This window comes from Salvia hispanica, chromosome 1, assembly GCF_023119035.1.
Source record: "Salvia hispanica cultivar TCC Black 2014 chromosome 1, UniMelb_Shisp_WGS_1.0, whole genome shotgun sequence".
NCBI lineage: Eukaryota > Viridiplantae > Streptophyta > Magnoliopsida > Lamiales > Lamiaceae > Salvia > Salvia hispanica.
Genome location: NC_062965.1, coordinates 36,515,845 through 36,530,925, shown reverse-complemented (window position 1 = coordinate 36,530,925; position 15,081 = coordinate 36,515,845). Strand labels below are relative to the sequence as shown.

At 32.7% G+C, this 15,081-nt stretch overlaps 1 long non-coding RNA gene across 1 annotated transcript; it reads right to left on the bottom strand.

Annotated features, from left to right (window-relative positions):
- Positions 1-13,879: 13,879 nt before the first annotated feature.
- On the bottom strand, positions 13,880-14,824 carry LOC125202359. The gene is made up of 3 exons (XR_007173086.1): positions 14,602-14,824; positions 14,249-14,426; positions 13,880-14,125 (listed from the first exon to the last, which is right to left on the bottom strand). It is a non-coding gene; the product is annotated as an uncharacterized LOC125202359 (long non-coding RNA).
- Between the last annotated feature and the right edge of the window lie 257 nt (positions 14,825-15,081).

The window sequence follows — 15,081 nt, the reverse complement described above, 5'->3', positions numbered from 1 at the left end:
AGTAACCGACTTAATATGATTACTCAACATTCTATAAAAATGCATTACTCATACTAGGTGAAATATAAATATGACGCGTCTCAAAACAAGGAAATCAAATTATCCTCTCATATTTCTCAAAATATTTTATTAACTAGTAATTTAAAAATTCCATGATTATATCTATATAATATGTATATATTTACACACTAGTAACACGTGTACACACATTCACATTATTACATAAGTATAAACTTAAATCAACTATTTAATACCTAAGTAATATATGTAGATATAATATTTATCATGCAAATTACACTAAAAACATGCAATGATTGATAAATAAATAAATAAATAAATAAATAAATAAATAAAATATTTAAATGTGCAAAATGATGCATGTTTTAGATTATGGATGTCACAATCTTCCCCCTTAAGAATTTTGTCCGCAAAATTCATTCCTCTCTGTGTTAACGTACTCAAAGAAATTACTAACCCGTAAATAGATGTGGATAGTTCTTTCTCATATTTTCTTCGCAATTGTTTCATCTGGCGGTCCACTATATTGACAGGTTCTTCTATATAACTCAAATTTTCATAAATCTGTGTATCAGGATCTTTCAAAACATGTGAATGATCAGATCGATAACGTCGAAGCATACTGACATGGAAAACATTATGAATCTCTGCTAAATTCGGGGGCAATGCTAACCTGTACGCTAATGGTCCAACTCTTTCGACAATATCATATGGCCCAATGTAACGAGGACTCAACTTACCTTTTTGTCCGAATCGAATGAATCATTTCTGAGGTGAAACTCACAAAAAGACTTTATCAAGACTGAGATAGTAAATCGCGGATCTCTGTCAATATATAAGATACTAGAATACCATATAAGCGTTGCTACAGATAATGATGTCAAATCATCAAAGCAAAATAATGTCGCTAATAACAGATTTTGAACAGAATAAGAAACTTCATGTACTTGCGATTATTATGACACATAAGCAATAAACTTTCCATTAAGTCAAAATATAACCAAATCTATGTTTCAGCGCATCACTATAAATAACATAATATCCTGTACCTGCGGAGATAACCAAAATAGGTGACATATTCAACTGATGCTTCCACTCATTCAAACTTTTTTGATATGCTTCACTCCATATAAAAGCATAATTCTGTCGTACTAACTTCATTATCAATTGAATAATAATCGAGAAACATTTCCAGTTGAAAACCATTTCAATTTTTTGTAGATCCACTTCTATTCCAAGACCTGACACCATTTGTCCCAACAATACCACATGTTCTAGCAAAAACTCACATTTACTCAACTTAGCATAGAGTTGTTCATCTCGCCGAACTTGAAATACTGACTGTAAGTGATTAACATGCTCATTTGTAATTCATGAATATACAAGCAAGTCGCCAATAAAACGAACTACTAACCGTTCCAGTAATGGTTGAGAGGCTCTGTTCATCAATGGCATAAAAATTGTAGGTGCATTTGTTGATTCAAAAGGCATAAGCAAAACTCATAATGACTGTATTGAGTTCGAAATGTTGTCTCTTGAAACTGGTCAAACAAGTCTTCGATTCTCGGTAATGAATATTTATTCTTCACTGTCACTTGATTCGATATTCAATAGTGTATATAAAGTCACAATGTGCAGTCTTTCTTCTTCAAATATGATATTGGTGCACTCCAAGATGAAACACTGGGTCATATAAATCTCCTACCAGACAACTCTTGTAACAGATTCTTAAATTCTTGAAACTCTAATGAAGACGGTTAATAAGTAGAAATAAAAATAAATGCAGTGCTCAATAGAGAAATATGTCTTTTGATAAGGTGAAAATCCAGATAAATTTGCACTTCCAATAAAACAAAAAGCCGATCTAGATAATATAAGAAAACCTGGAACAATATATTGATTACCGTAAAATATCACTTGATCCCGTCTCGATGATTATATTACCATTTCTTTTACTTGACAAGCTACCTTGGTTCGATGAAGTGAAAACCAATCTATACCTATAAAAATATCAAAACTTGTGTGTGAATAAGAGAATCAATATCCGCTGACAGCTCAATTGAATTAACTCGCAACACATTCTCTAGAAAACCGTGTATATTGAAATAATGACAGCTCATAATCAACAAACATAGTTCCTTGATTAAAGAGAAAACTTTCTCTTCGTCTTATCATAATAAACTTCTTTGCATATATTTAGCATTGAGTTCTCTAGAAAAATCGTCTGAACTGAATACCAGAGGTTGTATCATAGCTTGTGGGACTGTTTCCCACCAAGATTAAGTATTGCTTCAAAGAAGAGATACCGTATAATCAAAACCTTCTTCTGACATACAACTCATCTGATTGAACACCGGGTCTATAACTTTTAACTATATCCCAGCCTCAGTCAGATTAGTCCCATAAAATCAACAACTTATACTTTTCCGAGCTCTTTAAATTTTCTACGTCTTTACCTCATCATTGGTCCATGTACATTTTGTTTCAAAAAGCCTAGGTATTTACTGTAGATCCTCATATGATGCAATATGTGTATGAAATGTTTCTACAATTAATTGATGATACAAGGTGGCTGGCCCTTCTCTCCTCGGTGACACATGTTCCTGATAATTGAAATGCAAATGAAACCGCTAACCGAAATGTATCATATGATATTCATAAATGCCATGTCCCAGCGGGATTCTATCCCTGCTTTGATACCACCTAAACTGTCACACCTCAACCCTTATGACTTATACACTTACTATAAATAAATTCAAAATTTTAAAATAAATAACCACACTTCAAATAAATAAAACACACATATTATATAATTTCAAAATAACAACATTTATTAAGTGCATATTTCAAAACATTCTGAAAAGCAGTGGGACCCTCTCACCACTCTATATACTTTACATTTATCTACATGCAGAAATGATGAGGAGGAGAAGGCTGCTAAAAAGCATCAGCCGCCGAACCTGTTAACACGTGCAGTTCTTATGACCCACGTTAACCAAAAACTTCACTGAATCTTATTCCTGAAAAATATTAGTGGTTTATATGAGCCACAACTCAGTATATATAAATCTTACCTTTAATTCCACGACCCAAAAATCAAACATATTATTTAACCAATTTATGTATCAATAACCAACATATTAACAATGATTCCATATACACATGCATATGCCACTCTGTTCAGTTTATTATTCTGTGACAAATCAAGCCTGGTATCTGCCTGCGATTCCATTGTATATATGACTCGTAGGTCCCATTGCCTTTGTACATATATATATATTACCCGAAGGTCCATTGCCATTGTATATATGACCCATAGGTCCCATTGCCATTGTATACATATATATGACCCGGAGGTCCATTGCCATTGTATATATGACCCGTAGGTCCATTGCCATTGATATCAGACCCAGGACGTGACTGTAACAGATCCTCTTTAATCCAATGATTCAAATAATTCCAAAACCATGTGCAAATATATCAATTGCATCAATTATATACTTCTATCATATTCCACCATTTATATCAAATAACACATAATCATATCAGAATCACATCATATAATTCAATTATTTACCCACTTAAACATAGAACAAAAAATCACATAACACATGTGAAATTAAAAGTGTGATTTATACACACCTTATTAGGAAGGTAATCTAGTCGAGCATGTTGGGGATTGATGCCCCTTGCACAACGGAAATCATGCATAAACAAATAAATCATGAATCTATTTGACTTTATGGGATCAATTAACCACATGTTAAACAATCAATTGCATTCAGGAATGCACATATATTCAAGCTTAAGGAAATTAAACCCTAATTCATGAATTCTATGGTTTAGAATTACCGATCTGATTCTCCAAAGAATTGTCGATTGCTTGCGCCTTCTCCACATGAAGATCTTGGTACTCGACCATGAATCTTCTAATCCGTATCCCGAACTCAGAATTTGACCTTTGGGTGGGCAAAAATTGTCAGAATAAAAAAGACTTAATTAGAGAAGAAGACTGAATATTCAGTTCCGTGAGAACTGAGAAATGTCGCTCAATCTCGGAGAAAAAGGAATGAGTTTTTATTATATTTATTTGTCTTCTCCCTAATCTCCTTTATATATAGAGTTATGATGGGCCAGATTAGGGATCCATGGAGGTCAGACTTGGGCCAAACCTGTTGAACTTTTACTAAATAAATTGAGCCCAATTTAATACAAGTCCAATAGAATATTATTATCAGCCACTACAATAAAATAATATTGACTGTCCGCCCCATCCCAAATTACGAGTAGGTTTTACCTCTTTAATTTATTATTTCCCGTGTTTAAGATATAAATATCCACTAATTAATTTAAGTCTGCTATTTGAGTTTAATTAATTAATATCTTTTTCCAAGAGTTGTCTAGTTCAAAATCTTTATTTATTATTCTGGAATAAATTCCAACCGGTCGGGTTTCTGAATAATTAAACCTTTTTCGATCACCTCTTGAGGATATTATCAATCTGGACCCAGCACACGATTCATTGCAATAACAATACTAGCACCTTTAGACATTGATCACCACTACCCAAGATATCAGGATTCTTGGATTGCAAAAAATCCACAACTGTTAGATAGGTAGGTAAGCCTATCTAGGTTGTGAAATTCTATTTCTCTTCTACAAAGGACCGACTGCGTCACCTTCTGTGAACATTGTTCACGACCAGTCTACTATGCAGAAGAATCAGACTTATTTGCTTCTTATACATTTAAATGTTTGAGAAACATCTTATAAATGTACTAACAAATATCAATGCGATAAAATTACTTCTTCTCGCCTTGGGTTAATAGTGGATTGTAGAATATATTAAATACAAGCAATGCTATCTGTACAACATGCTCGAATAGGCTTTTCAGTATACCAATCCTAACAATCTCCCACTCATACTCAAAATCATGCTTTCGAGTGTACCCACTGCCAAAACTCTCCCAGTTATACTCTAAGCAGGTCTCGGACTATGATACATCGAACTACCATACTTTTCACCTCATGTGTAAAACATGTTGCCATATAGGCATTTTGTGAATAATTCTGCCAGGTTGTTATCTGATGATATCTTGGTAACCATAATGTCTCGCTGCGCACTTAAATCCTTATTTAATTTCATACTTCCTCTCTATGTAATTGCTTAGCCTTATCAGACCGTGTTTCCCTTGAGTTAGACACATGACTAGAGTAACCATAATAAAATATAATACTCATAGGCATACTCGGAATCACGGTCAAAGCTATTAGGAAGGTACTGAGATGAACAACTACCTTAGTAGTTTCCAATGAAACCACACTTGTAACTTTCATGATAGAGTCTATGATTTGATCACACTCCTTCATATCTCAGTCAACTCCTAAAGTGAACATATAGTCAGAGGATGACTCGATCACCGATCAATAATAAAATTGAGTCGATGTAACCTAAAGGGCATAACATGGATGTCTGGTAAACTAGAGCATACCATTTAGTCTTCTTCAAGTACTATAGTATATTCTTTACCAATCCAATGTCCTTGGCCATGGTTAATATGATATCAAGCTTCTATGCCAGCAACAAAGTTAATATCTAACTTAATACACATCATAACATACATGAGACTTCCAATTTGGGAACTTGTCTCAATTCCTCTTGATCTCATTTAGTGTTGAAAAACACTTGGCTAGAGACAAGATAATTCCATGTAGAGAAGTAAAACCTTTTCTTGGAATTTTCAATGCTAAAGTGTCTAAGTATGATATAGATGTCGGATTCTTTAAGAAAACTTAACATTCTTTTTCTAGCAATCTAATGACTTAGATGCTTAGAATGTAACTAGTTTATCTTAATCCATCATCATTAAACTGGGTAGACAACCAGTTTCCTACGCTAGATAACCCTCTTAGTTGTTTATCAACTTTTATAGATGTCATCATCGAAGAGTACCAAGAATACCAAATATAATGCACTTTCAACTCTTTTGTACTTGTAGCACATAACCATTAAGACGTTCCATGTAGATGATCTCCTCAAGACTTTTGCTTAAAGAAAACTGTCTTGACAATCATAATACATACATCCTAATTTATGTAAGCTACAATAGACAATATGATATAGATCAACTTAGGCAGAATAGCAGCCGAGAATATGATTCTCTCTGGGTATAACCCTTTAGCCATTATTCTAGCTTTTTAAGATCCATGTTTACACTTGCAGATCCACTAGCTCCCACTGGCTAAAATAGTCTATGGGTAGTATCGCAAGTCTTGCAAACATTCTTGTCTATCTTGGATTATTATTCAAAATCTATCATCTTATCAAGAATGATTATCTGAATGAGTCAATGCGTCCTTGTAGATACAGGGATTAGATTCAAGTCGATCTAAAACTGAGTCTAAAGACTCTCTTAGACCCATGAACTTGTTATGTTCGCAAGGAACGCTCCCACTACGACATGACTCTTATAATCTTAGGTACAAATGTTGATTTTCTAAGTGCATAAGTATCTAATGGTATGACTCCTTGGTTAAAATGGAAAATAGATATTCTCATTATGTTGAGAATTATCATGCTTGTTAGGCTTGTAGTTCTTCTCATAATCTTCATCAAAGAATCTAGTATTCGTGTAAACAAACACCTATCTTTCCGTGAAGATTATACAACCTATACCTTTTCTATCAATTGGGACAATCTTAAAACATAACTTAGTACACAACTCCAATTACTTGGATACCTTTTCCAAAACATGTGTTGGAATAACTCTACACCTTGAGATGTGCTGGACTAGACTTACCTCTAGTCCACAACTCGTGTGTTGTAGAAAGTACTGATGTTATGGTAGTTTCTTTAAGATATAACTCGTTGTTTCCAACATATATCCCATCAATGATAAGGTGTTATTGAGTGAAACTGTTCCCATATCGAACTTGTCTTAGAGAGACTTCGATATCTTCTTATATGACTATCCTATTCTTTGGAAGAATGCTTGGAGTAGTTAACTAGGATTTAACTCCCACTACTGATCTTAACTCATTGCTCGTCTCCCATGGTGTAGACCATTTAGACTTGCTAGTCTTCTTATGTTGCATCTCTATAAGTATTCTGAATCCCTTGAACCACCAAAGGATCCTTACTTATAGTGCATCAACCAGACTTACTTGACTTTCGAGCTATTTAACAAGCAAGTTGTTAAAATCTCGATAGTCACTTGAGTTAGACAAAATCAGTTTGAACAATTACTAAGTACTTTCTTGGTCTTATGTCTAAGTGCCATAAATACTTTATCATTCTTTGTGTAAGAAGTTGAACTGTTGTTCGAAACTCAATCTTGTTGCATTTATATTGTTTAGATACTATGATGTATAATTTTTTTTCTATGGTACTATGATAGATATTCGAATCACATTTCTTAATAATGCACGCATTATAAAATGACATCGAACATCGCTTAATCATAAACAAGTTTAGAAACTGAAACTGAATTCTTTCTAAACTAAACTGTACCAATAAAACAAAACTCTAACAACAAAACAAAATAATTAAGTGAGCATAAATAAATAGCTCTCACTGCAACAACTGCCCAACTGGATTAAGATCTCTCCTTTAGAAGTTGCATTGTTATCTAAGTCAATGTCTTTCTTTAGAAGAGGTCAATCCGACTTACAATGCATCTTCAATTTTCCTTTTCACCTAATTTATCTTGTCTTTCATGCTTTCAGCAGGCATTGATGACAATTCAGTTCTTCCCTCTTTCCATTGCTAGTCTCCTGTTCGATTGAACTAAGACATAGGAAAGATGTAGCTTTAACGAATTTGTCACCTATCATGTTATCTTCCTTTATTAGTAATAAAGTGAATATCATGTAGAAGGCTTCCAACTTTTAAGTAACAACCTTCATACTATCACTTCTTATTATATTTGACGAAGAACTGAGTGTAGAAACTATTTGAGTAACTGAATCAGAAGATTCCTCAAAATATTCTATCTCTCGTGGATATTCCAATAGAATCTGGACATCATCCTTATTGGATATTCCTCTTTCATCAATATAAACCAAGACGTGTCTTACTACTTAAAAGAAAGTAGTTTGACCTTCTATCTCAAAGAACTTGTCAAGTACATTCATAAAATGTATTCTTGAACTTTCTTTATAGAATTTTGTCAAGGAAATAGAGGACATGAATTGGTGAATATAAACTTTAAGTTTTCAGCAATGAGAATCTTATCCATTTACATTTTCAGTCTACATAATTTTGGCCTTCGAGTTTGATTTCTTTAAGGTTCGCAGACATTATTAAGAATTTGGCTGAGAAGAAATAAAACTATTTATCACATACTATGCTTGATACATAATTGCAAACAACTACAAAACAATTTATGTATCTCGCAACTGCCAAAACCAAAATAAGTACGCCTCTAGGGAGGTCATACAAATTCGGATTCCAACAATTTCCGGGTCACAATACCGACGAATAGTCCAGAGACCACTAAGGTGACATGGCCGCCAAATATTGCCTAAGCTTTTACCATAAATATTTACATCTAGGAAGTTCATTTCTGTTTTGATACTCCTCTACGGAAGGTCTTACGCCACTAAAGAAATTCCATAGCTATCTCATAAGTATGTTTAAACATACGAACTTGCAATTTCACAAGATTATGGCTCCCACTAGGGTGGGTCGCGATAATATTAGAAACACGCTTCTAGTTTAAACAATTTACTATTAAGAAGTCTAATCTTATGAACTTGCTATTTCGTAGGATTATTGCTCCCACTAAGGTGGGTCGCAATAATATTAGAAACTGCTTCATATATTGACCAATTTATGGAGACCATATACAACACACTGTTGTAATTATCGCTTAGTTATTTTGAACATGGTTTTTGCATAATTATCACATAAGCAGATAAGGCAGATTAATCCACTTATAATAGATAATCACCAAATAAATAGACAAATCCATTTACTTCATGGTAATTAATCACATTGGATAATTATTGAAATTATTTAATAAATCTAGGGATATTTAATTAAATAATTAATTCCATATCTTATCCAAAATAGGAATTTCAGATTTGATAAGTTTATCTTGGATAATAGTTATCCAAATTAATTTAGGATTTACCTAGATAGAATTTAATATATCTAAATCCTCTTAGGATTATTCCAGATTTTACATGGATAAAATCAAATCCTAAAACTCAAGATAAGACTGACCTTGGATTATCATTATCTAAATCATACGAGGATATTTCCGGATAAAAAAATTTCTCCAAATCCATAAGATAAAGATAAAATCCTGTCATTCCAAGATTAACAAAAATCTTAGATTATTTAGAATAAGAAACTAGAATATATCATATCTATTAGGATTTATTCTAGATAAAATTAATTTTATCAAAAATCCATTAGATAAGGATTATCTTGTATTATCTTTATCCAAATTTATCTAGGATATTTTCTAAATAGAAATAAATCTATTTATATCCAAACTAGAATTAATATTAATTAATTCAACCAGGATTTAACTAGATAGAATTAAATCTATCCTAAACCCAAAAGATAATACCATTTCCGGATTAATAATTATCTCAATCTACTAAGATATTTTCTAAATAGATTCAAATCTATTAATATCTATAGGATAGAGATAAATTTAATTATCTAAATCTACTAGGATATTTTCTAAATAAAATTAATTCTATAAATATCTACAAGATAAAGATAAACATGGATTTTAATTATCCAAATCTACTAAGATATATTCTAGATAGATATAAATCTATCAATATCTACAAGATATGGATAAACATACTTAAAATTTATCTAGTCTATCTAGGATTTAGTCACATAGAATTAAATCTGTATAAATTCATAAGACAATAAATTTAATTATCATTATCCAAATTCATCTAGGATTTCTCTAGATATAACTAAATATATCTAAATCCATAAAATAAGGATAAAATCCAAATTTAATTAATTATTTATCTAGTCTATCTTGGATTTATTTACATAGAATTAATCTATATAAATCCATAAGACAAAATAAAAAAAAATAACTATTATCATCCGAATTTATCTAGGATTTATCTAGATAGAATTTAATCTATCTAAATCCATAATATAAGGATAAAAATCCCATCAATCCATAATTTAGTTAAAAATTATATTTTATAGATAATCCAATTATTATTCAAATACTTATTATAAATTATATCTATGAAAATCCTATCTAATTTTGAATATTTCCCCAAAGTTAGTTCTTAGGATTAGGCATTAGGGAAATCCAAACTAAATTTGGAAATCTGAAGTCACGGGACGAAGACCCGCGCGAGCGTCGCCGCGGTCAAAACAGCCTGCTCTCACCTCCGTCGACCGTCTTTCGAGTCCGGGAACTGCCAACGAAGGGCTCCCACTCGCACTGCTGCTGTCAGCCTCAGCATCGTCTCCGGCGCTCACTGCTCTACGTTTGCTGTCCAATCGCCGCTGCTGCATGTGGACTCACGAGGATCTCCAGTCTGCTTCAATGCAGACTGCCCTCAGGTCGCCGCCGCTGCTGCGCAGCCACCCTCACGGTGTTGCTTCTAACGCATATACACGTTTTGCAGCAGCGCTCACGGTGACTCCAAGAACACATTTTTATTGTTGAAACAATATTCTCGTGATCAGACGTGATCACAACTCCTTGATTTTGGACTCCTTGTAATCATTGTACGAATAAATAAATTCCCAATTAATCACTTTAAGGAATCACATAAAGTACATGATTAAACATCACGCAAAGATTCCAAGAATGAATCATGACAAATTGGTCACATATTTTGGAAACAGATTACACGAAACATACGCCTCCAATATTCACGAACAAAGATAAACGCAATTTTGGTGGAAATTAGTTTTCGCAATATATTCGTGCACGTCCACGCAGCGATTAAACATGCATTCAAGCAATTCATAACATGAAATTAATCCACATAATCAGAGCCAAAAATTGGCTCTGATATCAATTGCTGGGGATTGGTGTCCTTGCACAACGGAAGTCATGCATAAACAAATAAATCATACGAATAGATCTATTTGACTGATTATGATATCAATTAACCACATGTTAAACAATCAATTGCATTCAAGAACGCACATAAATTCATGCTCAAGGAAATTAAACCCTAATTCATGAATTCTACGGTTTAGAATTACCGATCTGATTCTCCAAAGAATCGTCGATTCCTTGCGATCTATTTGACTGATTATGATATCAATTAACCACATTTTAAACAATCAATTGCATTCAAGAACGCACATAAATTCATGCTCAAGGAAATTAAACCCTAATTCATGAATTCTACGGTTTAGAATTACCGATCTGATTCTCCAAAGAATCGTCGATTGCTTGCGCCTTCTCCACATAAAGATCTTCGTACTCGACCACGAATCTTCTAATCTGTATCCGAACTCAGAATCTGACCTTTAGGTGGACAAAGCTTGTCAGAATCAAAAGGACTTAATTAGAGAAGAAGACTGAATATTCAGTTCCGTGAGAGCTGAGAAATGTCACTCAATCTCAGAGAGAAAGGAACGAGATTTTAATTATATTTATTTGTCTTCTCCCTAATCTCCTTTATATATAGAGTTATGATGAGCCAGATTAGGGATCCATGGAGGTCGGACCTGGGCCAAACTTGTTGGACTTTTACTAATTAAATTGAGCCCCAATTTAATATAAGTCCAACAGAATATTATTATCAGCCACTACAGTAAAATAATATTGACTGCCCGTCCAATCCCAAATTACGAGTTATCCGGATTTTACCTCTTTAATTTATTATTTCTCGTGTTTAAGATATAAATATCCATTAATTAATTTAAGTCTGCTATTTGAATTTAATTAATTAATATCTTTTTCCAAGAGTTGTCTAGTTCAAAATCTTTAGTTATTATTCTGGAATAAATTCCAACCGGTCGGGTTTCTGAATAATAAAACCTTTTCGAACACCTCTTGAGAATATTATCAATCTGGACTCACCCAGCACACGATTCATTGCAATAACAATACTAGCACCTCTAGACATTGATAAACACTACCCATGATATCAGGATTCTTGGATTGCAAAACATTCGCACCATTTGATAAATCAAAGTAGTGCATAATCAATATCGTATGCTCAATGTTATATCAACAATGATGAAGAAATAACAATCACCGAGACCTCGTCTTCAGTAAATAGCAAGAAAGACTTATCTCAACTGTTAGATCCTTCAGTGCTATACCACACCAGTGTCGGTTATTTCCTAAGGTAAGGAAACATGCGAACTAACACTGCAACCTTTCACGATAGGTAGCTAAAAGCCTATCTAGGTTATGAAATTCTATTTCTCTTCTATAAAGGACCGACTGCATCACCTTCTGTGAACATCGTTCACGACCAGTCTACTATGCAGAAGAATCAGACTTATCTGTTTCTTATACATTTAAATGTTTAAGAAACATCTTATAAATGTACAAGCAAACATCAATGCGATAAAATTACTTCTTCTCGCCTTGGGTTAAAAGTAAACTAGTGTTAACACCCGTGCTATGCACGGGCCAAAATAGTTTTCACATGCAAATGAGAAATAATATTATTTTGCGGGTTTTAAAAATCAGATATGCATATAATTCTCCGTCTCATAAAAGATGTCACACTTGAATAATGACATCAAATTTTAGAAAATGTATTTTGTGTATTAACTGGAGAATTTTTTTTTTATAGTATTAATATTGAGGGGGGTTGAAGAAACCAATTTCCAAAAAAAATGTAACAATTTTGTAATACAACCTAGAAACAAAGGGATCAGAGTTTAGAAAACTATTACTACTAAAAAGTAAAATGACATCTTATCAAATAATAACTAAAAATATAAATTTATTTATATTAAAAATTAAAATAACATGGCCGCATATGTTGATTGTAACATCTAATATACGAATATTATTAATTATGGAAAATTTAACATGCATGCATGCACAAATTTTAATAAACATTATCACCATTAATAATGAAACAGATTATTTGCACCCGTGCATTGCACGGCGGAAGAGAATGATGTACCTTAACTATTTAATAAAGAAATATGCCACAATGCGGATGGAGTAGTAGGTAGTTTTAAGAATATAATAAAATTTGACATTATATGTTTAAATAACGATTGTGTTACTGACTTTAATTATAAGAATTTTATATATTTTTTTTAATTCTTAAGCTTTAAAACTATTCCTTCAGTCCGCAGGTAGTTTTAAGAATATAATAAAATTTGACATTATATGTTTAAATAACGATTGTGTTACTGACTTTAATTATAAGAATTTTATATATTTTTTTTAATTCTTAAGCTTTAAAACTATTCCTTCAGTCCGCGATTAGGAGTCTCAATCACTTTTGCACACTCATTTTATAAAAATGATAAAAAATAGTTTAAGTGGAAATATAGTAAAGTAAAAGAGAGAATAATGTTGAGAAGACTCTTGTCAACATTATTTTCTCTCTTACTTTACCATTTCTCCACTTTAAAAATATTTATTATTTTTATTAAACAGGTGCGCAAAAGTGACCAGAACTCCTAATCGCGGACGGAGGGAGTATATAATTTCATAATTAAATTCTTAATATTTTGAAATAACATTAATGTTGTAAAGCTATATAAAAAATATTTTTCTCCTTGGTAAAACCATATAATTATATTAAAATTTAATTTGACGGAAATGCAATGAAGGAAGCAGTTTAAAATATTGATAATAATTCGCATTTGATGTAGATACAACTTTACAGATAACACTTCACTATAAACATTCCGATAATTTGTGAAACCTCAAAAATTAAACAAATCTTTACTCATTTTTAAAGATGTATACTACCTTTAGCAATTTAAATAAACATATACGTACCATTTACAAATTACATAGCATAAATAGTTGATACAATAACAAAGTGGGGCCATAATTCTTTGTCTCTCGATCCAAGCCCAACTCGCCTTCGGCCACCTCATGATTGCCTATCCGGCCAGCATCGCCACCATGCTGTCACTCTGTCTAGCTGTTTCGTCGCCCACCTGCTTCACCTGTGTGGATTTAGAAATGCTCAAACGATTTCTGAAAAACCTGAACCTTAACTCTGACTTCAAGAGGTTCCCTTTAATGAGAGAGAGAGCACAGGAGAAAAAGATGTCCGTTTAGTGAAATACTCAATTTCAGAGCCTCTCAGGCCACGGCAAGCAAATCTATGCCCAACTTAACTCTGTCTGTTTATACTTGGTGCGTTGGCACTCGAGGCAGTCTGAATAACCTTTCCAGATTTTCTTGAGTGAAGACATCAGGAGAATTGTTCCAAAGCTTTCTCCAATCCATTTCTCCACCACTGCACTGTAAAGAGAAATGAAAATATCTCATATATGTAACTTCATTTATATCCTTTGTTACATCAGATTAACTAATAAAGAATTAACGAAAGTAAAAAAAAGGGAGGAAGTATGAAACATCAAAACTAAAAAATTCTTAATAATGTTGAGACAATCTACTAATAACCAATTCACAATACCAATCTCAAAAACAAACCATCATAGGACCAATCTTGAACTAAAAAAGAGAGAACATCAACTTAGAGAGAGAATTTTCTTAATGGAGTTTTGAAAGTTTGGCTCGTATTTATAGAAAAATATTTCAGTTTTGCTCTTTTAGTTATTGGGCAAATTGAAAGTTGGCGTGCCAACTTTTTTCCCCTAAATCAAGATTGCCAGGTTTCTTATTGGATCTCTACACATAAATCTAAAACCTTTTCCATATACACTCATTTTTCCCGCTTAACTGCACAAAAAAGGCATTTTAGATGGAGCTACACTCATTGTAGCTATAGCCTTATTAGCATCTGCAACATTACATAGAAAGATGGATCATCTCAAAAGAATACAACCGGTTGTCCTCTTCTTTTCCATTTTCCCGCCAAAAATGCCACCCAAAAACTGTCATTTTATATAATGAAAGATGAAAGATTGTATAATATATTGAATGCAAGCAATTC